This window comes from Corvus kubaryi, unplaced genomic scaffold (assembly GCF_017639235.1).
Source record: "Corvus kubaryi isolate FWS band 111438036 unplaced genomic scaffold, C.kubaryi_AGA036_p1.0 37392, whole genome shotgun sequence".
NCBI classification, from domain to species: Eukaryota; Metazoa; Chordata; class Aves; order Passeriformes; family Corvidae; genus Corvus; species Corvus kubaryi.
This window is the reverse complement of record NW_024581131.1, coordinates 810,917-833,060: the sequence shown is the minus strand read 5'-3', so window position 1 is coordinate 833,060 and position 22,144 is coordinate 810,917. Positions and strand designations below refer to the sequence as shown.

Here is a 22,144-nt window from a genome sequence, read left to right as displayed (position 1 = left end):
GCACTTTAGTCACTGAGCTGTCTCACAGAGCCCAGAAGAAATTCTTACATAGTAAATAACATGTGCCATTAATTATGTCAGTGCTTGGCCCACATCAGAGCAGCTGCCAGGGCCCCAAGTGCACCAACACCCCTTAAATGCTCTGTCCATCCAGACCTGGGACTTGCACCCCCAAAGCCACTGCCCAAGAGACCAGAAGCCTGGGGTAAGCTCAGGCTCAGCCATGCTGCAGGTTTGCCCACCCCCAGCCCTGTCCTTGCTGGGCCTGACTCGCTGCATGGATTTAACTTGGTCCCGACTCTTCTCTCTGCATCTGCACAGTGATCGCTGGGCTACTGGGGAAATCTGTCACCGTCACCAACCTGGTCCCACTTGGGCACTGTGGGACTTTGCTGAGGTCAGTGAGAGCATTGTCCTACCTGTGCTGGGGTCACCCTCAGCTCCTGGCTCATCCTTTCTCGTGTTCAGCCCTTGCTCTCTCTTCCCTGACAGTGCCATGCACCCCACACTGTTTCCATTTCCTGGTCGCCCTGTCTGGCTCGACAGACCCCGGAGCATGATTAGGAGAAGCATCACATGGTAGCCAGGGGCTGGCATTAAATTTTGGCGGAAGGAGATATATCAGAACACCTTTTCCAAAGGGATTCAGCACCTTGGTTTTGACCCATGGAAAATCTGACGAAGTAGCAGCTAACCCGGTATCAGAGCAGGTTTGGGAAACTGGGTCACTGGTTTTCCTGGTGATTAATTCCAGGGCAAGATACCCATCTGGTTCAGACAGAGTTCAAAACATCCCTCCTTATACATTGAGATGTATGAACAGGAAAGGCACCTTTGCAAGCAATCATTCCTCTTCAAACAGAAATACTGTATCACAGAAATGCACGATTTCCTGCTCACAAAAAGGGCTGATGGACAAATTCAATTATTCAAGCTTAGCAAGGTTCTCAGCTATCCAGACTTTTCTAGCTAGCCTGAGATAAAAACAGAATCTTAAAATAAGTTTGTTATTCCCACACAAACAAATTTTCAAAAGCTTATTCCATTTGCACTAAATGCATTGTGGCAGGGAACATCCTTACAGCCCCACAGCAAAACTAGAACGGCACCAGAGAGTTTTCCTCAGGATATGCAGCAATCCTTGTGAGCACTCTGGCCTTGCCTTACTCTCTGCCTGTTGAGAGCTCAGGCTGGAGGCAGTGAAAGAAAACTGGAGTCCAGTTTTGGAGCTGTTTTATTTTTGGTCCTGGAGATTCACTCCTCTTCTTTACATATCATCCTTTCAAACAAAATAAACAAGTCTTACTCTCTTTCCTGTTCATAGGTAGAGGCAGAGAAATCCAGAGAGCTGATTTCTACCAAGAACAGATACCAAGATCCAGGTGCACTGTATGAACTTCACAAGTTATTGCAGGTTCTGCAAAGTGGCATAGTGATGTGCAAAACTAATACAAGCCAAAAACCAAGCATATGATCAACAGAAAAACCACCAGGGGTCGGTTTCAAATCTGGGGTTTTTCAAAATGTAGCACCTGTATAGGCACCTTCATAGTGACATCCTATACTATATGGTACCAGCAAACCAAGATATAATTTCTGGAGACATCATTTTGTTTTGGGAGGGATACCATTTTACATACAGCTGTCTACTTTCTAAATCATCTACCTGCACTGTTTGATTCCACCCACACCTCACCCCACCCCTAAACAGTGCTGTCTTTAAATAGCCAACCAAAAGCTCTTGCAGTGTCACTACCTACATATTTTGGGGGCTTTTTGCAGGGAGGATTAAGGGGCTTGGGGAGGAAAGATTGTGGTTGGGTTTTTTTATTGCCCTGAAGTTAAAAAGGGGGCTTTGCCCTCCAACCTTTGGTGGTTATTCTGATACAGATGCCTACAAAAGGCACACTCGTATTCTGGAGACACGTGCAAAGACAGTATGAGACAATAAAGAGCAGAAGTGGGCTGGAATGTTTGTCCTGGGGGTCCCACAGGTAGTCCAAGTTTCCAGGAGGGAAACACGGAGGAAGAAGAGAGATCTTGTATGTTCTGTCCCTAAGGACAACTTTAGGGCTCTAACATTGTCTGCATTGCTCTGTTTCAACACTGCATGCTTGCTCAAAAAAGCAAAACTCAGCTTCCCCAAAAGACACACAGCTCTGCAGGTACTTGTACATAACAGTGACCACATTCATAAGGTTTTAAAATAATAAAGAAAATACATGAAACAATATGAGCAGAAGCCATATGGGTACATAGGTCATTCGGAACTGAATCCAGAAGTTTAAACCATTAGATTCCTTGGTGTGGCAAAATCAGCCTGGCCCCATCATGAGACCTAACCTTCCCACAAGGGTCACAAAACAGGAAAGGCCGGGACTAAGAACAACAATAACTGCAAGAAAATAAACTTTATCTGAAACTAATCAGTTACTAACGATTTGAGGAAGATTATGTCAACTCCCCATACATGGGTTCTTTATCAGAAGGGGTAAAACACTACACTTTCAAATAATAGATGTGACTTGCACATTTAATCTGCAATTGAATGTTCTTCAAGTACTCTTCTCATGTTCCTCAGGGGAAAATGAGAGAGGATTCCCTGCATCAGAGGAATATCTGCTGAGGGCTCAGTTTATAAACAGTCAGGGTTTTCCACTTTCCACAAGATCAAGTGCTTTGATGTGACCTTTCCTAATGAAGCTGTAAGATTCACTCTCCTACAACCACCTGAAAGGAGGATGTAGCAAGCTGGGGGTTGGTCTCTTCTTCCGGGTAAGAAGAGACAGGATGAGAGAACACAGTCTCAAGTTGCACTAGCGGAGGTTAAGTTTGGATATAAGGAAAAAATTCTCCACCAAAACGGTGTCAAGCACTAGAATGGGTTGCCAGGAAAGCGGCTGAGTCACCATTCTTGGAGGTATTTAAAAGCCATGTAGATGTGCCACTTAGGGACACAGTTTAATGGTGGACTTGGCAGTGCTGGGTTAACAGTTGGATTCACTGATCTTAGAGGCCTTTTCCAACCTAAAGGATTCTATGGTCTATTATGAGTACTTGATTATATTCAGATATATAGAAACAGCTGTCTGTAATGTGAGCAGAATATAGACTATTCCACAAGATTTTTGTATTGCTTCCTGCAGAATTCCAGTTTGTTGGCTGGAATTCATCCTGGCTCTTGATGTTTCTCCTTGACCAGGTATTAGCATTCCTCCTGATGCCAGCCTGACAACAGTTCGGTGTTTTTCATAAACAGTCTCTCAGATCACACTGCTACGGTCCATTTGTGCTGCAAGGCTGCAGACAGCTCCAGTTCAGAGAGAGCTTGCTGGAGGCATGATCTCAGCAGCAGAAAGCCAATTGCTCCTCTACAGAAAAATGAAAATGCTTCATGTCCACACACATAGATTTGTTGGAAGCAGTTTGCTCTGAAATTTGTGGTACAATCAGTTCACCGTTAATTACACATGTTCATAACTGATGATCAGGTCCTTCTAAGAGTTGAACTTCTGCAGCTGGAGATGCCAACAGACCCGTCTTAAGTTACCAGGATTTTAATGGGAAGTGTCCTGTAATTTTACAAAAATACAGACACAGGAGGAATGCCCCTCTGTATCATCTGCAGGCATGATTTCATGCATAAAGGTTTTCACTAGACACACTCTTAAGAAGAGTTATAGCAGGTTTTGATCTCTCCCCTTCAGCACCCTCAGGCCTCATCCACAACAGCTGAGACACTCTGAGCTAAAGCCTCAGTGAAAATATTGCCATTGATGAAATTTCCTCTGACCAGGGAGGTCAGGGATATATTTTGGCCAGGAACCTTAATGACCCGACAGCACTAAGACAAACCTTTTCCAGCTATTCGTCTGCATTCTTTAGGCATGAGGACATGAAGAAGGGGAAGCACTGAACTATGTAAAGCTGTGAAGGAAAGAGAGACATTCCACGCTACAAAGCTGTTCCAGTTAGCATCTCATTTATATTCTGGGATATAAACATAACTTCTCTCCCATATGTGATGAAGATTCCCATACATAATTTTTCAAGACCAGTGCTGCATAAACCTGCTTATAGCCCAGTCAGCCCACAACCTCTGAGAATTTTTAGTGAGTGACATCTTTGACCACTTTTTAGTATACTACCAATAAATGAATCAAAGTTAACATGTATTTCTCTGCTTCCTGCCCACTTCTTCTATCTGCTTTTTTCACATCAAAAAGGGACCTTTGCTACGGCTTACACACAGTTTATGCATGTAGAAAGACCAAGAAATCTGGCTTCAATCACCAACTGGTGGTTGTAGACAACACTGGAATATGAATAAAGGTAATAAAAGGCAGCCAATGGAAAAAAAACATCTGAGGAGACCATGGTCTTGTTAACAAACAGCATGGCATGAACAATGAAGGCAGGTATAGAGAAAAAGCAGAAGATGAGGTAGGAGGGTGCTGTGCCATCCAGATTCCTGCCAAAGCCCATAGGAACAAGAGATGGGTTTAGATAGACAGGCCTGTCTCCAAGCTAAAATTCCCAAAAGAAACTAGGAGTTCATTTCTCTCTCTTATTCATGCATACTTTAGAAACCTCTGGAGACTGCTTTGCAAACTGGAACAATGAAACAAAATCTCAAGACAATAAATGGGGCATTGAATCTCTGCCACTGTTGGAGGAAGGCCTTTTCTGACTTGAGGGCAGTACCTTGTTTTCTCTTCACAACAGCAAAGCACGGCAGAGTAAGCATTGTCTTCCAGGATGACCTGAACAAAGAGTGGGGCAGCAGAGTGGTACTTGGCTGGATCAATTACCTTCAAAAATTTCAAGTTGAAATCCACCTTTCCACAGGTATATCTCACTATCCTTTTGTCAACTATTCTATGATGTCATAACAGGTATATTGTTAGAGACACTGATAAACAGCAGGAATCCATTTTATTTTTCTATACTTCTGAGGAAATTAATTCCAGCTCCATTTCTGCTCCTAAACTCCAAGAAACTCCATATATATTGCAATACATCAGCAGTGAAACTGTTCATGTTTTGTTCTCATTTACAGCATAAGCACTTAAAACTAAACTTAGACCTCACTTGCCTTTTCTTTGACCAGGAGAAATTCACTGTTATTATTTATCTACACACTTCACTTTGTTTGGAACTTTAATTTCTAGAAATGATGGTTTTCATGCAAAAGTGGTAAAGCAAGTGCCTTGTTAAACTATGGTGAAGCATCAAAGAGGCAGCTTTGTGGCCAGAAGACTCAAAGCCCCAGCTCCATCTTTGGCATTTTGGGAAATTCCAGTCATGCAAGTAATTTTATTTTCCTCCACTTTGATTTCTTAACCTACAAAATTGAGATACTGGCTAAAATTATTCAAGGACATTACCATATCCACATCTTTTATCTCATGTTTGAATGAGACCAAAAATCTTGTGTTGCACAATAAGCCAGTTGTGCTGATATGTCCATTCTCCCATAAAAAGCAACTGCTGGGTTTGTTTCTGTTTCATTTAGGTCTTTAGACCACTCTGGCTCCTCAGGAAGCTCCCCCAGCATCAAATGAATTCCAGAAAGGGTTCAGCACAAGCAAAACAGCATATTTTAATCATGCTTCACTGAATCAAAACCTTTTCATTAGCTCTAGTAATGGCTCCATCCAGCTTTGCAAAGCACTTTGGAGAATTGCATTGAAAAGTGCTATATCAGAGCTAGGTATTATGACCTACACAAATATGAGCTAAAGACTTTAAAAGACATATAGGCAACATCTTCATGCCTTCCTTTACTTAAACACTGCTTCAAGTCATAGGATATTCCTCAAGGAAGAATTTCAAATCATTTAACAATTAAAAACCTTGCAACACCCTTGAAAAATAAATAGTGAAATGTGGGCACTCTCAAATTGCTTCATCAGCTGGAATACAGCCGTTTCTGGAGCAAAACATAATACTCACTTAACAGCTCAAAGCCACAGAAGTATAAAGGCCGCAAAGGAAAAAGTATTGTTGTATCCATTTAGACCAAGAGGGGAAGTTTGTGGAGGCAAAAGCACAGTAAACCAAAATAAAATAAAAACACTTAAATAGCACCCTGCTCTTGATGCCAAACTGGTCAGAAATAGCTCATATTACCAAATTAGGTAATCTTCCAAGGAGGAGTCAAAAGCAACAAATCTTTATAGGCAATGGTAAGGGTAGAAGGGAGGGTTTTCCTGGTTTGATTTACTGGCTAACTTAATCTGTACTGTTTGTGATTGCTTAACAGTGTTGGTGGGCTGATCTTGTGCTATCTTTAGATGACACTTTAGTGATACAGGGCAATCATTATTACATTCTGGTGAGGTCAGAGTGCCTTGAACAATTGCTTTGATCCAAGAGATGTAATGACTCCTCGGACAGACACGCACAAGTGTTAAGTCCAGCACCTGATCCAGATCTCATTTGAAAACCATGATCTCCAAGAGGACTGTGCTCTCAGCTTCTCTGGTCAGGGGACAGATGCCATACCCTGAATCACAGAACCAAGCAGGCTCTTGGTAGGTCTTGTGGCCATAGAATGAGCCTTGCCCAGTCTGTTTAGCCTACGAGAAACTGTTTAGTCAGAATGTTTTAGTGGACCTTGCAAAAACCAGTCTCATATCACACGCCTTGCTTTGCCAAAGCCACCAGTCCTAGCTCAAAGGCAGATTCCACACTGCTTCCAAGCCTGCTGAAAAATGTCATCCTGCTCCTTCAAACAGGGGTAACACACTATCATACTGGGATTTTTTTCACCCTTTTACATTAAGTAGAGTAAGAAATACCCTGAGAAGCAGGGGAGTGGGGTGCTGGATACTCTCCTTCTTTGGTCTCTCAAACAACATTGCAGAAAAGACTGACATTCAGTCTTAGAGTAAGGAAGGGCACTGTAGGTGGTCATGGCAAATTCCAGCCAGGAGCACGATCCTCGCTGTGCAGTGAGCCCCCAGGAGCAGCTTTCTAAACAAGTGGAGCAGAAACCCAGTGTATTAAAGGCATTGATTTTCCTACAACTACGCTCCCAGGGGGATACCAACTGGGCATCACTCAGCCTTGCAGAAGGATATATAATCTGATCTCGTTAAGTATCAGCTATGGAAAAACAGATGCTTGTCCCTGCTTTTCAATTCACTTGCTGTTGCTACTAAGCACAGTAGAGAAAACAATCAATGGATCAGGTTTCCAAATGGGAAACAAAACCACTGGAAAGACCTTAAGTCTACTTTCACCTTGTTGGGAGTTTTTATCATTACTTCACAATCCTCTTCTAAGAAACACAGTATCATGCTGTTTGCATGCACTTAAATACTTGAGTTACCTCAGCAAAATGCAAATGTGTTACTGTAGTTCAAGGTTTAGACTTCCATCACCCTTATTGTGAACAACATCCTTTGCAAAATACAAAAAACAGACACATTTTCAAGATTTCTTTTTCTGGCTTAAAAAAAAAAAAAAAAAAAAAAAACACAAAAACCCAGATGGGGTTTCAGTTCCAAATATGCAATTGGCATTTGGCCCAGTGTAAAGACATGCCCAAACCGCCTGAGGATGGAGCAGCTGTGGGGCCAGGGGTAGGTCACTAACTGCCTAAACCAAGGAGACTTTGCAGGAGGGATTCCCTTAGGACAGAGAAGAGCTCTGAGGAAAACAAGCAGCCAGTATACTAAATCACCTCCATTCAGCCTCATCATACACAAGTTGAAAGCATTTTCTGTCCCTTTAATGTTCCTTCTTGCTCCATCTGAGCCAGAAATTGCCAGCCAGCCTGGTCTCCTGATGAAACTATCTCCCACCATCAGTTTACAAGGAAAGGAGAGTTTCCAGAGTAGCAACAAATCTAGTATGGTACTGAAAGAAACTTTTGGTAATTACAATAAAGTGCTGTCATGAAAGATTGGCTAACTCAGCTTGTGCTCCAAGCTCTGTGGAAATGTCAACATGAGTGTAATAAAGGACCAGAAAAAATACTGGGGGAGGAAAAGAGAGCAGTTCACTTCTCCAGCCTGCATCCCCTCCACGACAGAGGAAAACTGGCAGCTGTGGTACCAAACATCTGTAAAAAGACACAGTGAAACCAAAGCACAGCTGAGGATGTAAACAAATCTCCTGTTACCTGCTTATTCTCCCCCTATTGTATTTTATGCATATAACTTTAAAAAATTTGACCCAAATGCAATCCATTTACACAAAAGTGAAATTTGAAAAAGTTGCAGCAAGGTTTGCTTCAGGGGGACTCAAGTCAATAACAGTCAGCATGAATAAAAAACTAAGAGAGTCCCTACAGAATCCAAAGGACTGAGAAAGAAATAAGGTTGTTTGAAAAGTTTTCTCAAAGAAAGTGATATCTAAAACCCAATTTAACCTAAACCTGAAAACTTTAGAGCCCAGTAAATGTGCAAGAGAGACCTATACACCATTTCCTATTAGGTGGCTGCCAAACAGATTTGTTACACATTTAATAAAGCAGTAAAATAAGGTATTTATGTAGCACATTTAAGTGTAAGCATATTGGTAGCATTTTGTTTAAATGAAAGTGTAACCCAATAGATGCTACAGCTCCTGGACAATGGAAAATGTGAGGAGAAAAAGAAAAGTCAGAAATCCTGCTGCATCACAAAAAGTAGCATCTTGCACAGTGCAGCTTTAACAGGCCTATAAAACCTGTATGCTTTGAGCCTCTCACAAGAGTGCCTGGCTGGCAAATGGTGAGTCCTCCTGTGCCTTGGAGGGTCCAGCTACTCAGAGGGAGTAGTCTTGAATACCCTTTGCTGGGTCACACATCATTGCAATTCCTTCCTTCAGGGCTTCACCTCATACTTGGCGAGGGAGCAGAGCTGCAGCTCCTTCCAACGTCAACACCTTTTCTTTGCTTGGCCAGAGGTGTCGGTGCAGAACAAACACGAGTTTCAGCCTTCCCAAGTTCAGAGTTCCCCAAGCCACGTGCACTGCTCAGGCTCACTGAAACTGTACAGGGAAATTGCTACCACCCTTCAGAGTGCAATTTCAGCCCATCACAACCTTTCCAAAAGAAATGCAGCAAACTGCAAAGGTATGTATCATAAAAAACAGCTTAATACAAACATCTGGTAACTTCTGCTTCTTTAATGTACAGATCCCAGGAATATATGAAGCAATATCATTTATTGCTTTACAAATGCACTGGGAAACTGAGGTTCCAGGTAATGGAATGACTAAGAGGACCTCTGAATGAGTGAGCAAAAAAGCAGAAACTGGACAAGAGATTTGCCAGGTAGTAACTCTTTACTCAGATTTCTTTCTTTCCACAGACATTGTACTTAGTTGTTATGAAAAATAAATTATTCTCTCTTGGAGAATGATCAACATGCTCTTCCTCATGGGTGATTATTCCCAGAGTAGTTAAAAATAAAAGGGAGGAAAGTATGGAAACACCAGCATTATAGAGCAAACCTGTTTCCGTCCAAGTGTGAGAACAGAAGAACACTAGTTATTATTGGGCCAAATTGTTTTAAGAAAGAGGCACTTTTCTGCTTCAATAGATATATACAGACATGTAGAAGTATCGTTAGTACAAGGAAAACACTGAAACAATAAGTTGCTGCCTTCTGCTTGCACATTCCTAATGTGAAGATCCTGAGTTCCCTCTAAGAGGAACATGTGGATGTTTTATTGTTAAACAATTAGTCCAAAGCCACACTGAGGATTTTTGTATTTGGTTCAAACTGACTTTAATGGAAAATGAGCATCTAACTATCATAAGTGACTTACAAAATCTCAGCAGGGCTGTACAAAAAGGCAGAGCATTTTTTGTTCTGTTTGAATCTAACCTAGTTAAGTCTTTATAGAGAGCTGAGGACTTTTAAATAAAGATCAGAAACTGTGAAGGCAGAAAGGGTCTATATGTCCTCCACTCCCTGGTCAAAATGAAGTTTAGGGATAATTGAAACATCTGATGTGATAACTTGTGTATCAAAGCAAACCTCTGCTTCCATCCATAAAAAGGGCTAATTTAATCCACGTACAGAAAGCTCTATTTGAAATATTTGTGAAATAAAATGGGTAAATTAATAACTTTTGAATGGTCATGATAAATATACTCTACATAAGATGTAAACCCGAGCTGCACACTGATATACCAGAAAGTATTTTGCCTTTTGGCACAGGTTTATAATGGGGGGGGGAAGGATGGGAATGGTAGATACAAAATAACTGCCTCCTTGTAACCAGACATAATGGTTATGACTAAGTCTCAAAAATTAAACATAAGCAGAGACAGAAGAACTCGTCCTTTTCAAGAAAAAAAGAAGTATTAACATCATCTCTCTAAAGATACGTTAGTCCATTAATAAATATTTGAGATTACGTAGTTAAGAAACATGGTATTAAAAGCCTCCTGCTAGTCTCACCAGCTGATCATACAAATTTTGAAGAAAAGTAACTTCACTTGAAATCACATTCTGCATGGGGGAAAAAATAAAATAAAGCCTTTTGAACCACTGAAGGGCAGCAGCAATATTGTCATCTCAAAAGCACTACTCTGGGTACCTGTAGTTCAATATGAAAGAAAATGTTTTGCCTCACAATATATTTCTGATTTTCCTAAGACACCAAAAATGAAGAAAAAAAGGGTTTATCTGTTCCCAGAATTACCTTCCTGATCCTCATCTGTGCTGATGTTTCCCTCATCTCCTAAAGTCAGATGTACTCTTTTATTCATTTGTTCCCATTTCGTTAAGAGCTTTTACATTTACAAATGAAAGATGCTACTCTGCTGCTATAGCTCATCATCTTTCTGCTACTATCTGAATTCAGCTCCCGGGTTTTATTGTCATTTGCCCTACTCCAGAAACCACTAATCCTAGTTTGATTCAGAGGCCCTCATCATTCAGATTTTTAAATCCACATGATAAAGCCTAGAGATGAAAATAACATATCTCCATTAGTCCCAGTTTTAGGAATACTCCACTCAGTTTGTAGAAGTTACGGACATATGTCTTAACTGTGTATTGAAAACAAAAACACACACACATATATATATATATAAAATCTCATTTATGTCAATGAATCCTGGATCAAAATGTCTCTCACTGACCATGCAATATTTAGGGTCATCTTAAGTGTTCCAAAAAAAACCAACCCAAAACAAACAAACAAACAAACAAAAACCACTTAACATGTACTTGCCCTTTACTCTTTGCCTAACTAGGAGGGGAAACTTAAAAAAAAAAAAGAGGTTCAGAAACAATTTGGAAAGTAACAGCCAGAACTACAGTGCCAGGTGAGGAAGAGGTGAGCAGACACTGCTGGGATAATTCACCTGGTCCAAACCAGCTGCTCTGTGTGGTCTCCACCCCAGCTGACCTTCCCGCTACATTTGTCTGGGCTGGACAGGCAACTGTGCCTGCCAGCCTGTCCTGCTGCAAAGCACATGGGAAGGGGAAAAGGAAGCTTTTAGTCCAAGACAAAGCGCTAGGCTCTCCAGGGCTGGATTCCTGCTGTTTTATCCATTATCCATAGGCTCATGAATATGCATTACTTATTTGAATTTCTCACATGAATATGCCACTAACCTTAATTGTCCTGCTTCCAGAGCACACCTCCAAGTCCAGTAACTCAGCTACAGTTCTACAGAGCAAAACATTCTACTGTCTCTCCAGGTTTAAGAATAGGTGAGATTCTTCCCTCTGTCATATCAGTCTACCCACAGCAGTTCTGGGTCAACACTAGCATGCCAAAAATCAGTCAGGTTCATAATATGTCCTCTGTACATAATAATGCTCTCTGCTAAAAATAATGATAATGGATTGAATTTGAACCATTAGTCTTCAAAAGAAGCTGGCTTCACTCAGAGCAGCAAGAAACTTCTCCCATCTTTCTCACAGGCTGTGCTTTTAAGCTAGGTATTAACCCCTGTCATTTTTCAGTTGCCAGAAATATCACAATATACAATGATCTACACAACTGAAAAGATAAGACACACACTTCCCCTCAGCCATATTCCCCCCTCCAGATGCAATTTCCTGGAGGTGGATAGGTAGACAGTGTATGTCCACCAGAACTTTTTACCTTCCACTGTTATTTTCTCTCTGGAGAATGTGCCTGTCACTAAAAACTTCATGGTTCTCTTACTGCTTTGTTTGGGAGACACTGCCTTAGCTGAACTTTCACCAACTTCTCTGTTGGTTTCTCCAGCTCACAGATAACTGTTTCACAGGGAGACAACTCAATTGCAAACAGTGACAGAATTAAAGCTGAAATCACAATCAAATCCTATGTGATACTCTTTAACAGTGCAAAGCACAATCTGATTCCTCTCTTGGCATTCCACTAAATAAAAATGTCAATATCAGAACAACAGGCAAGCACAGAAATATATCACCAGCAGCTTGAGTAGCTGCTATCACAGACTGTCTATGACAGACAAGAAGCCTCAATGCTCACAGGTGGATGAAGAATCTGTCACCATTTATCCCCTTTCTAGGGCCTAACAAATCCCAAGCCACAGTAGAAGTGGCGTCCACAAAACATAGGTCTCACTTCCATCTGCAGCTTGGATGCAGCAGTACAAGTAGAGAGTATGGCACACACAGAGTTTATTACAGCCCAGCTGCTGGGCTAGGAATGCTTTTAGAGGGGAGCTAAGGGCTAAAAGGAGAAAGAAGAAAAGCAGCACAAGAAAGAGAAAAGAATTTCCAACACTTCCCTGGAAGCTAACAGGCAACTTTCCCCAAAGCGCAGAGGTTTAGATGAAGCCTTACTTATGGGAAAAATGGCAAGAGTCTGAGAGCCCCTGCCTCTCCTGAATTTATTTTTTCTGGAGAGTTACCTGTGCTATCCAAGTTACGCAGCCCCAGGAAAAGCAGAGCAGGCAAATGACAATTATCCCCAGCTCACCTTGGCACTAGATGAGAAAGTAGCTCTGCCACCTGGCAACATCCCCCTTCACTTCCCAGGCCCATGGAAACCTATGAAGAGAAAGAGCAGTTCCTCTGCCAGCTGCTCTACAACTACAGCAGCAAGAGCCTCAAAGAGTTCTGCTCAAGGTGCTGCTTCAGAGGCTAGTAAACACTGAGCCAATCCTACAGCAGGAAACACCTCTGCACCAATCCTTAGCACTGGGAAGGGAAGAGCTGAAGTACAGCACCTGTGAAAGCAGGCAGGGAGGCTTGGAGGATACCCTGAGGATGGATATTAACAAAATCAGACAACCACGGTTGTGCCATTAAATCTTGCAAGTACCCCTGAGTGTCACAAGGGCTTTCAGACAAGACAGGTGACAAGAAGGAGACAGTATGAGCTCCCTGTGCTTGTCCTTGTTTTTCCCTGAATTACAATGAAATAATTCCAGATATTTACTCACTTCCACAGGAGAAATGGTGATAGATACATCCATAAAACACTAACGGAAATCTGCACACTAAACTAAAGCTGCACAAATTGTATTGATGAGAACTGAATGCCGTTTTAAGAGTTTTGGAGATTGTTAAGTAAGTAATGTTTACAAACAGCTGCCAGGCAGGTGCAGATGATTTTACGCCTCCTCTTTATGATCCCTTTCTTTCCTTTCCTATCCTGATCTCACCTTTCTTTCAAGTCAGTCATGTCTTACGCAGTTTGAGTGGCAGAGGTGATGTTCTGCTCAAAGATTAAGTTAACAGTATAGCAGGGATATAGCAGGCAGTAAAATGCAAGCTATGGTATGGAACTGCAGCCCAATTTGCAACTTAACAATGGAAATAATCAGAGCTTGCTGATTATTTGGTAAGCTTTTGCACTTTACCCATTTGCCATATCTTCAAAACAATATTCCTGGCTCATAAGGCTCATTTGAGCAACACTGGATAACAGATCTTGTGAGCCTAGAGCCAGGATTAAGGTATAAGGGAAACTGGAAACTTCAATCCTTACAATCCTGTAGCACAAATGAGAAGCACTTTCACACACAGTGAGTCAGTCAATATGTCCCATTTCTCTTTAGTATGTTGTGCCCACATAAAAAGAAACATGACTTTAGGCCCTTTCCTGTGACTCCAAGTGATAGGAGTTTTCATCAGGACAAAGGATCAAAATCATTAGAACTCCTCATTAATTTCACCCCATATTGCAAAAACTATTTGTACTCCCTCAAGTAATAACGATGTTGAAAGCAAAAATGTCAAGAGACAGATTCCTCTCCTAACTTGAAGGACTTCCCAGAACAATGAGCAGAGTCAGTGTCTGGAACATCTGCTCCTCACTGAAGAAGGGTTGCAAGATCTTCCAGGCCGGCCCTCCCAAAGTCTTTGGTCTCTGCCCTAATACTCGGAATAGCAGGCTGAGCAGAGTGCTCTGCACAGTGCTAGTCAGTTAGCATCTGTCCCCTGTGATTGTGACTGGGTGTCCCATGAAGACAACTAATCTTTTTCCTAAGGGAAAAAATGTAAACCAGTAATTCAGTGTGACAACCTCATCAAAATGATAAAATTAATTACGGCTTTAAAACTTTATGCAGTGACTGTTTTTAATAACGTGGGAGTTAGAGAATAATGTTAAAAGTTTCAACTCAAAGACCTGGTTTCCTGTGTTGGCACCAGTCCTAACACTAAATGTTAACACATTAAGCATTCTTACATCTTCATTTTAAAGAGCAATTAGGAGACAGATATACTCAAACTGAAATAACACCCCGTTCCTCTGTGTGTGAACACACACAGGGTGCACTTCTGACAGAAACTCACTGTGCTTTCCCTGTGTCCTTAAGGACTTCTCCATTTGCACAAGTTCACTGAATTCTCAACTACACTGCAGCAGCTGACAGCTTTTCAGCCTACACACACAGCTCAAACAAACATATCTTCAAAGAATGGTGGAAGGTGGCACTAAAAATGAACACCTTACTCTTGTCCTGTGTTCCTCAACCTACCAAGCACATCTCCAAGGTCAGAAGCTCACAGCAGAATGTAGCAAAAGCACTGTCTGTATGAATTAGACCATTCATTTCCCTGAACAGCTTTAACTATCTGAGGATACACTCCAGATGGAGAACAAGTTACATTACTCTAAACATGTTTACCATGGATTAAGCTAAGGCAGTCCAGACTCAAAGCTCCAGACCTCAGCTGACGAGTAGGAACTCTTACTGTAACTCACTGCAACGCAGTCACCTCTATCCTAGAATAGTCTCCAGCTCTCTGCAACTAAACTATCCTAACTGCAAACTCCGATTATCAGCAACAGCCCAAAATAGGAAGGCATCCCCACACAAGAGGGTGGTTCGGCCACAAAGTGTTAATGTAGTAGCTAATCCCAATCCCTACAGTTTGTAGTAGTGTTGACTTCAGAAGTTCAACTGCTAAGAGAGAATACATCTTTCAGGCTCGGTCCTCAGTGAATAAAAAGTTTCTAACAAAATCCGACAGCTGTTCAAAGCCTACATTAATGAGGATTTAAATCTAAAACTCCATAAGCAAGTATCCCCATTGCTCAGATCAGTCCTTAAACTTCTGCACAACGAAACGTCAAGGACCAGGAAAACAGTAGCTACAGAGAGAGGGGAATTTCCACCATGGTCCCTCTCTACCAGGGCAGAGGTCTAGAGCAGCATAGGAGACCAGGATTTACAGAATCTGCACAGGACCTCATAAGTGGGCAGGACTTCTCCTCCATGACATTTAACTTGATACAGCTCACCAGCATGAGACATTTCTACATAAAAAAATAAAGCAACAAACAGGAAAAGATTTTGCAATCGAATAAGGGGTGAAAATGATGAGTACTAATTCTCAGCTGATGTATGTACACCCAAAAAGCATATCCAAAACTCTCCCCAAAAGGAGGAATTTCAGGTCTTGTAGGGTGTGACTCTCCAAGGTTTGGCAAAGCCACTTACAACCTCACCAAAGTTCAATTTGACTAAGAATGTTTACAAGCACAAAAACTACGCCAAATTGAGAATGTAAATATTTGGATTCAGTTCCCCAAACTTGTCTCTATCTGCACTGCCAACTAAATCGCAACTGCAGACCAAAAAATCTGAAAAGCAACAGTTGCACACACTTTACAGCACACAGACAAGACTAACACACATGGCACTCAGCAATAGGAAAAGAAAAAAAAAGGAAAATCCCAAATTCTTAATCTAAACCTATTCTAAACAAGACATGGATGAAGTTTGGACCAAAAATCAACTCCGCTATCATTTGGTACATTTTGAAAGTCTGATCAGCCCAGATGCTGGTCCTCTGCCCTGCAGGAGCCTGGGTTATATTAGACATAGCTAGATTACTCAAGACCTCATAGACGATATGATGTTTGTAGCACACAGTGGTAACTTTGACCTAAACCACATTCTTTTAAGCCATCCAAAGCAAGGACTTCCATTTCTCAGGCAGATGAACTGAGGAAAGACTTCTCTGGATTCACAGTAATTTATCTGGCAACCTCAGTCCCATATTCAGAACTGATTTAGGATCTCAAATCACCTGGAGTTCTCAACACACATGCTCTTTTCTTTTCTAGTTTTATCCCTGTTCTTCTAGGTATAGACAAGGATGGCAACCATGGATCCATTCAAGAGACATTTGAACTCCCACAAACACAGATCCCAAGGGATACACCATATTCTCAGCTGCCAGTTCCCAGCCACACTCCCAAAGTGTTAAATGCCTTTCAGTCCTACATCTCCATTGCAGATAGTCACTAGAGGAAATCAGAAAGGCAAAGGTGTCATTAAGACCAGGATTTTTGTTGTTGTTGTCATTGTATGATAAGAATTTGGGCCTCCTCACTCCCACTACTGTAAACTAACAAAAAAAATCCATCCTGTCCCTCTTCAGTTAAGTGGGGAAACACGAATCTTTTGCTTTACTCAGCTGTGGGAAACTTGGGTTTGCTTTCCAGTTAAAAGCAGGCTCTTCAGCGTACTTCACAGTGACCTCTTCACAAGGGGCTTGTATCATTTCTTTAAATGCCCCTACACTAAAAATAGTCCTGCTTCCTAAACATGAGTGTTTAGCAGTTCCAGGCATTCTGAGATCCTGCATACCACTTCAATTTTTTTTTTAACTGGCAACATTTATTTAACCAGCAATTAGAAAAAGGAGGCCCAGCCGCCCCAGTGATTCTTCCCAGAGGGTCTTAGATGTTTATGAAACACAATGAAAACAATAAAGTGGATAAAATCATGCTATTCCATCAAGTCCTTGGCAAGAATTCCCAACCAAGAATAAATTGGCATGGTATGTTACAGTCAACAGATTACACAATGGTTTACAGGGTCACCAATAATAAGGGGTCACACACTCCTTAAAGAGCTACAATGTATCTTAAGTCACTTGCTAAAGGGAAAGAGCAATGCTTGATCCTGAGCTTCTTGGAGCACATTCTGGCAGCCACAGCACAATCATGCTGCAGGGGTAGGAGAGGACAGAAGGCACCTCTCCCCCTCCCCTGAGCCAGGAAGGGCAGTGACTATGCTGCACAAGCTGGCTGGGGGAGTTTAGCACCCTGAAGGAAGCAGCAGAAAGCCAAGCCAGGCAGGTCTCTCTTATTTCTGCTCACAAGAGGAAAATACATGCTACATACTTTTAGGAGCAGGACAGACTCCATGCCCCAGTGAGGCCCAGCACCACCATCCCTACCAGCTCTGCCCAAAAGCCTCTTTCCTCACTCCATACTCTCTGAGGATACTGGTTCCACCCCAGAAGCAAATATCAGTTCCACGTCTGTCTCGTTAACATGGAGAGACTGTAGCTAACTTTAAAAGGTGCTTTACTATAACTCATGCTAACTTGATGAAGTCATCACCATTGCTTTAAATGTGTTGCAGTTTTACTTTAAACTTAAAGCAAGAGGGAAATGAATGATCAAACTCATAAATCTTACTCTTACATGTCAACTTGGTAACATATCTCCACTAGTTCACCTGCATAACCTGATCACCCCAATGAAACTTAAATTTTGGTGCTCCTAAAATGTAAATTATTTCCTCAAATGTCACCTTAAATGCATGATACTCTTACCTTTGCCCTGTTAACTTACCCTTCCACTATATGGAATATTTTAATCCACCGACTATAAATTAATCATGTATAAACAAAACATTCTTAAGTCTTAAAGGCAAATCAACCTCCCTTCAACCCATCCTATCATCAAAAACCAGTCTACAACTAACAGTTTCATCCTTCGTCTTCCACAGGTTTTGAGCAGTCTAGATATTTTTATTGGATTATTTAATATATGTCTGAAGTTAAAGTCTAACTAGCCAGCATAGAAATGAAAGAAAACCTATTCCCCAAGTCAGTGCAGGGTGTAGAAAACACTACTACTGGCATACTCCATACAGTAATACTATGCACCCAGCTTCATTCAACTTAACTACTAAATTCAGAGTACATTGGACTGATAAAACTGGAGTAAACACAAGAAAGCTCTCTCGTATGTAACCGCTACTCTTTGATTGCAGTGACCTTAGTAATGCAAACGTTTGGTACCAAGCCAAGAGCAGGACATCTGATTTTCCCACCAAGTGAACTGCTGCAGAACTCCCTTAGCTCTTCAGCCAAATCTGTCCTGGGATCCCGAAGTCTTCCGCCGGAGTCCAGGTGGCTCCTCTACTCTTCTCAACACGCACGCAAACACCGCAGCCGGCTGGACCGACGATGCGAGCGGGCATTGGAAAGGAAGAGAAGTGCCGCAGCTCCCCGTCTCCCCCAGCTGAGAGCCCCACGCTCGGCGCGCTGGCTCCCCAGTCGGGTTGGAGTTACCCCGTTCCGGCCGAAGTGGTCCCGAGGGCTCTGTCCCTCTGCGGTGCCCCTGCCCTCGCCACCCACGTAAAAAGCAGCGTCCCGCGAGGCGCGGCGGCGGCACCAGCGCGGGAGCGCCGAGTCCCCGCTCCGCCCGTGCGCAAGGATCCTCCGCCCATCTGCGCTCCCCCGGGGCAGGGCAGGGTTCCCGCAACGATCGCGGGGCCAGCCCGCACCGGCACGGCCTCCGGCGGCTCCGCTGCCGCGGGGCTCCGCGGTCCGGGGACCCGCAGCGCCCGGCGAGCCCCCGCCGCCGCCGCGCATCCCCGGCCCGCCCCGCTCGCGGGAGGCTCTCGCCGCGCAGGGATGGCCACTCGGAGCACGACCGATAATTTCTCCCCCCAGTCCCGCTCCCCTGCCCTGGTCCCCAGAGGCGACCACCGCCCGGCAGCGCGGCTCCCCGGCCCTTACCGAGGTGCGCAGGGATGCGCTCCCTCCGCCGGCCGCCTGCAGCCCCCGTCCCGCAGCCCGGGCGATTGTAGCTTTTTTGGAGAAGCTGGGAAGAGGGAAAGAAAGGGGGGAGGGAAGGGGGTGGGAAGGGACTGAGATCGAGGGAGAGAGAAGTATGCAAAGGCAGGAAGTGGAGACGGCCACGGCCAGTGCGGGAGATTAATGGGAACCAGTCACCCGGCAGCCAACAAAGAAACCTGCTCCCCCAGCGCAGCGCAGTCCGCCCCGGGCTGCAGCCCCGGGCTGCCGAGCCACCGCTCCCGCCGGCAGCGCTCGGCCCCGGCCCCGGGGACGGGTGGGCGCCGCCCCCCCCAGCCCCAAACCCAAGTCCCGGACAGGCGGGAGGGAGGGGAGCAGCCAGGCAGGGCCGGCCGGCCGGTCGGTGGGGAGATATGATGGGCACAGGAGGAGGAGGAGGGGAGGACTGAGCTCCCCAGCTGACAGCCTTCCTCCTCGCTCTACCCCGGAGGGGCGATACCGCTTGGTTTTTATTTAAAACACGACGAGCCCTGGGCTCCTCTGGGCGCGGAGCCGCTTGCGGGGCAGAGCGGAAGGAAGGAGGAGTGCGGGAAGCGCGCTTCCTGCGCCAGGCGCGGGGCAGATGGCTCCCACTAGGGAGCTACGAACCAGGGAGCTCCCGGGCCTTTCCCGAGCTCCATGGGGTAGCTCCCACTAAAACAGCACCTGTGGAGAACGAGGGAGGCAGCGGCGTGCCTCTGAACTTCATGCCGGGTACCTTGGTTCAGATCCAGCGCTCCTGGAAGCGCCTCCTGGCAGCAATGCAGAATGCTCTGAGGTGTCCCGCTCGCTGGCACGGCCCAGCCAGGGCCCCCCAGGGCATCGTGCGTACCAGAGGTGAAGAAAGTCCCTGCATGGCTTATTTTCCGCACAGGCCACCAACAGCACCGTGTGGACCTCCCTGGCACACGTGTCCACGACTTCTGATGGTTTGGCAGATGAGAAACCCACCCAAAACATTTGATATAAAATAATACAGAAGAGGCAGTGTGCTAACTGTTAGCAGGACCATGAATATAGCAATACAAAGACTGCTCCTAGATCTTGAAGTATTATGTAGGCATTTATAAAACAAGTCACTTCACAATAGATTAACCAAATTATACTAGGTACAGAGGAAAAATAAAGAGCAACATGTGTGTTCTGTAGCTTGAAATACAAATTCCAACACTTCACATTTCTGGGAATTTTAAGCACTTGCTGACTTTCTTTCCTGTGACTGAAATGGAAGCAAAATAGTATTCAGCATTAGGTAAATGCTCATGATCTTTCCTACAACAGGGATACTTCTCTGAACCCAGAATCAAGTGCTCAGGATAAATTATTCTTGGCTTTTGCCACCTCATCAGAAAAATGAAATACATTGTCTTCAGATATTCTGATCCATCATCCCACGCAACAAGGAATCTGGTGGAAATGCCCAGCATTTCACAAACCTCCATTATATTTCAAAAGAATGAATGTACAGGAAATAAGGGTAACTCTCATCTGGATTCTGATGTGAATGTGTGTTTCAAAGCAAAAGCTATTTCAGCTGTCAGCCTTCTTGGGACAGATGTATTTACTCAGCTGCAAAAGGAGTACTGTGTCACCAAACATCAAAAAATGGTGGGAGTTTAAATTTCAACACAACAGGAATAATTTACCTCCTGAACAACAAGCTACTGCTACAAGTACCTGGCAAGAATAAAAAATGAACACAGTTTTCTCTCCTTGTTATGAAAACGACATAGGAGGGCCTTTCCAAGTATATTTCACAAGAGCAGCAACATAGCAAACCCACTCACCTCTCCAGGAGACCATTGCTAACAAGGCATGATGCAAACAAAGATGTTCAACTTCCAATTAAGCAGAAAGCAGTCTGCTCTGGCTGTTTCTCCACCACATCAAACACACTAACATTGCTTTTATCAAATATTATTTTTCTCCCCCTTTTATGTTGCTTTCAGTTCCCCAGACCTCAAGCACTCCAGCAGCTTGCCTAAATTTTCTTTTGAGTACAGGAGACCAAACTTAAAGTTAAGCTGGATTTGAACACTGAATGGGGGCTTTCAATGTTTTAATGAACAAGCAGCCTGTGAAGGGTATGTTTATTACGGGGGCTGGCTGCTGCTCTGGTTAAGCAACTGGAAGATGACAACAAAATGTAAACTAGGAGAGGATTATTTTTCTTGTTTGCCAAAGAGATTACAACTAACAAAGCTCTCAACAAAAATGAAGGACTTGAAGGATCAGGGCCTCCATGTTAACCTTGGCCATACTGCACGTAAAGAAAGATTCTGTGCTTATTTTGCCTTTCCTAGCGTCACCTCGGTGCACACGAGGTTAGCGAAGGCTCGAAGTGGCTCTACTGACAGCCACTTCGCAAGCCGCTCTGGTAACTCCGAGCGGTGACTGCAGCCTGGCACTGCCCTCCTGGGACAGACCCGGCTACCAGGGAGCGAGCCGCCGTGTTTGGCACATCCTGCTCGCAGTGGGCCCAGGCTCTGCGCGGGTTCCCTCCCCGAGCCGGGCGAACGGGCTTTCCTTTGCGGACCGGGTGCCGCGAGTGTGCAGCTCTGCCCTCTGACCCACACGCCCGTCACTCGGCCAGCCATCGCCACCTACTGTCACTGTTATCTCGTACCGCGAAAGTTTAAAAGAAAAACCACGCGGGGAGCACCGCTTTCCGCCAAAGACCACGGGGCACGGCGGGGCCGGGCACCTCCAGCTTCTCTTGGCTCTTGCCCGTTGTCGCACGGCGGGGACAGCCGGGGGGCAGCACCCGGGCACCCCACTGACCCTTTCAAGGAAAGCCAGCCTCTCCTGCATTACCTAGGGCAGGGCGCGGGCGTAAGGGAAAAACAAAGACCGGTCCCAGCCCTCCGTGGGGCCGCCTCCCGGCAGGGGCTGCCCCG

The 22,144-nt window shown here is 44.2% G+C and overlaps 1 protein-coding gene across 5 annotated transcripts in view; it reads right to left on the bottom strand.

Annotated features, from left to right (window-relative positions):
* Positions 1 to 19,454, bottom strand: part of DENND2B (DENN domain containing 2B) — a 153,391-nt gene extending 133,937 nt beyond the window's left edge. For 2 of the 5 annotated variants that reach the window (XM_042038727.1, XM_042038726.1), the window contains exon 1: positions 19,191 to 19,453. The gene's annotated coding sequence lies outside the window, so the exon portion shown is untranslated. Of the gene's footprint in view, positions 1 to 18,467; positions 18,867 to 19,190 lie in introns of those variants that run through there. The other 3 variants (XM_042038731.1, XM_042038729.1, XM_042038728.1) reach the window with 3 other exon arrangements.
* Positions 19,455 to 22,144: the final 2,690 nt, after the last annotated feature.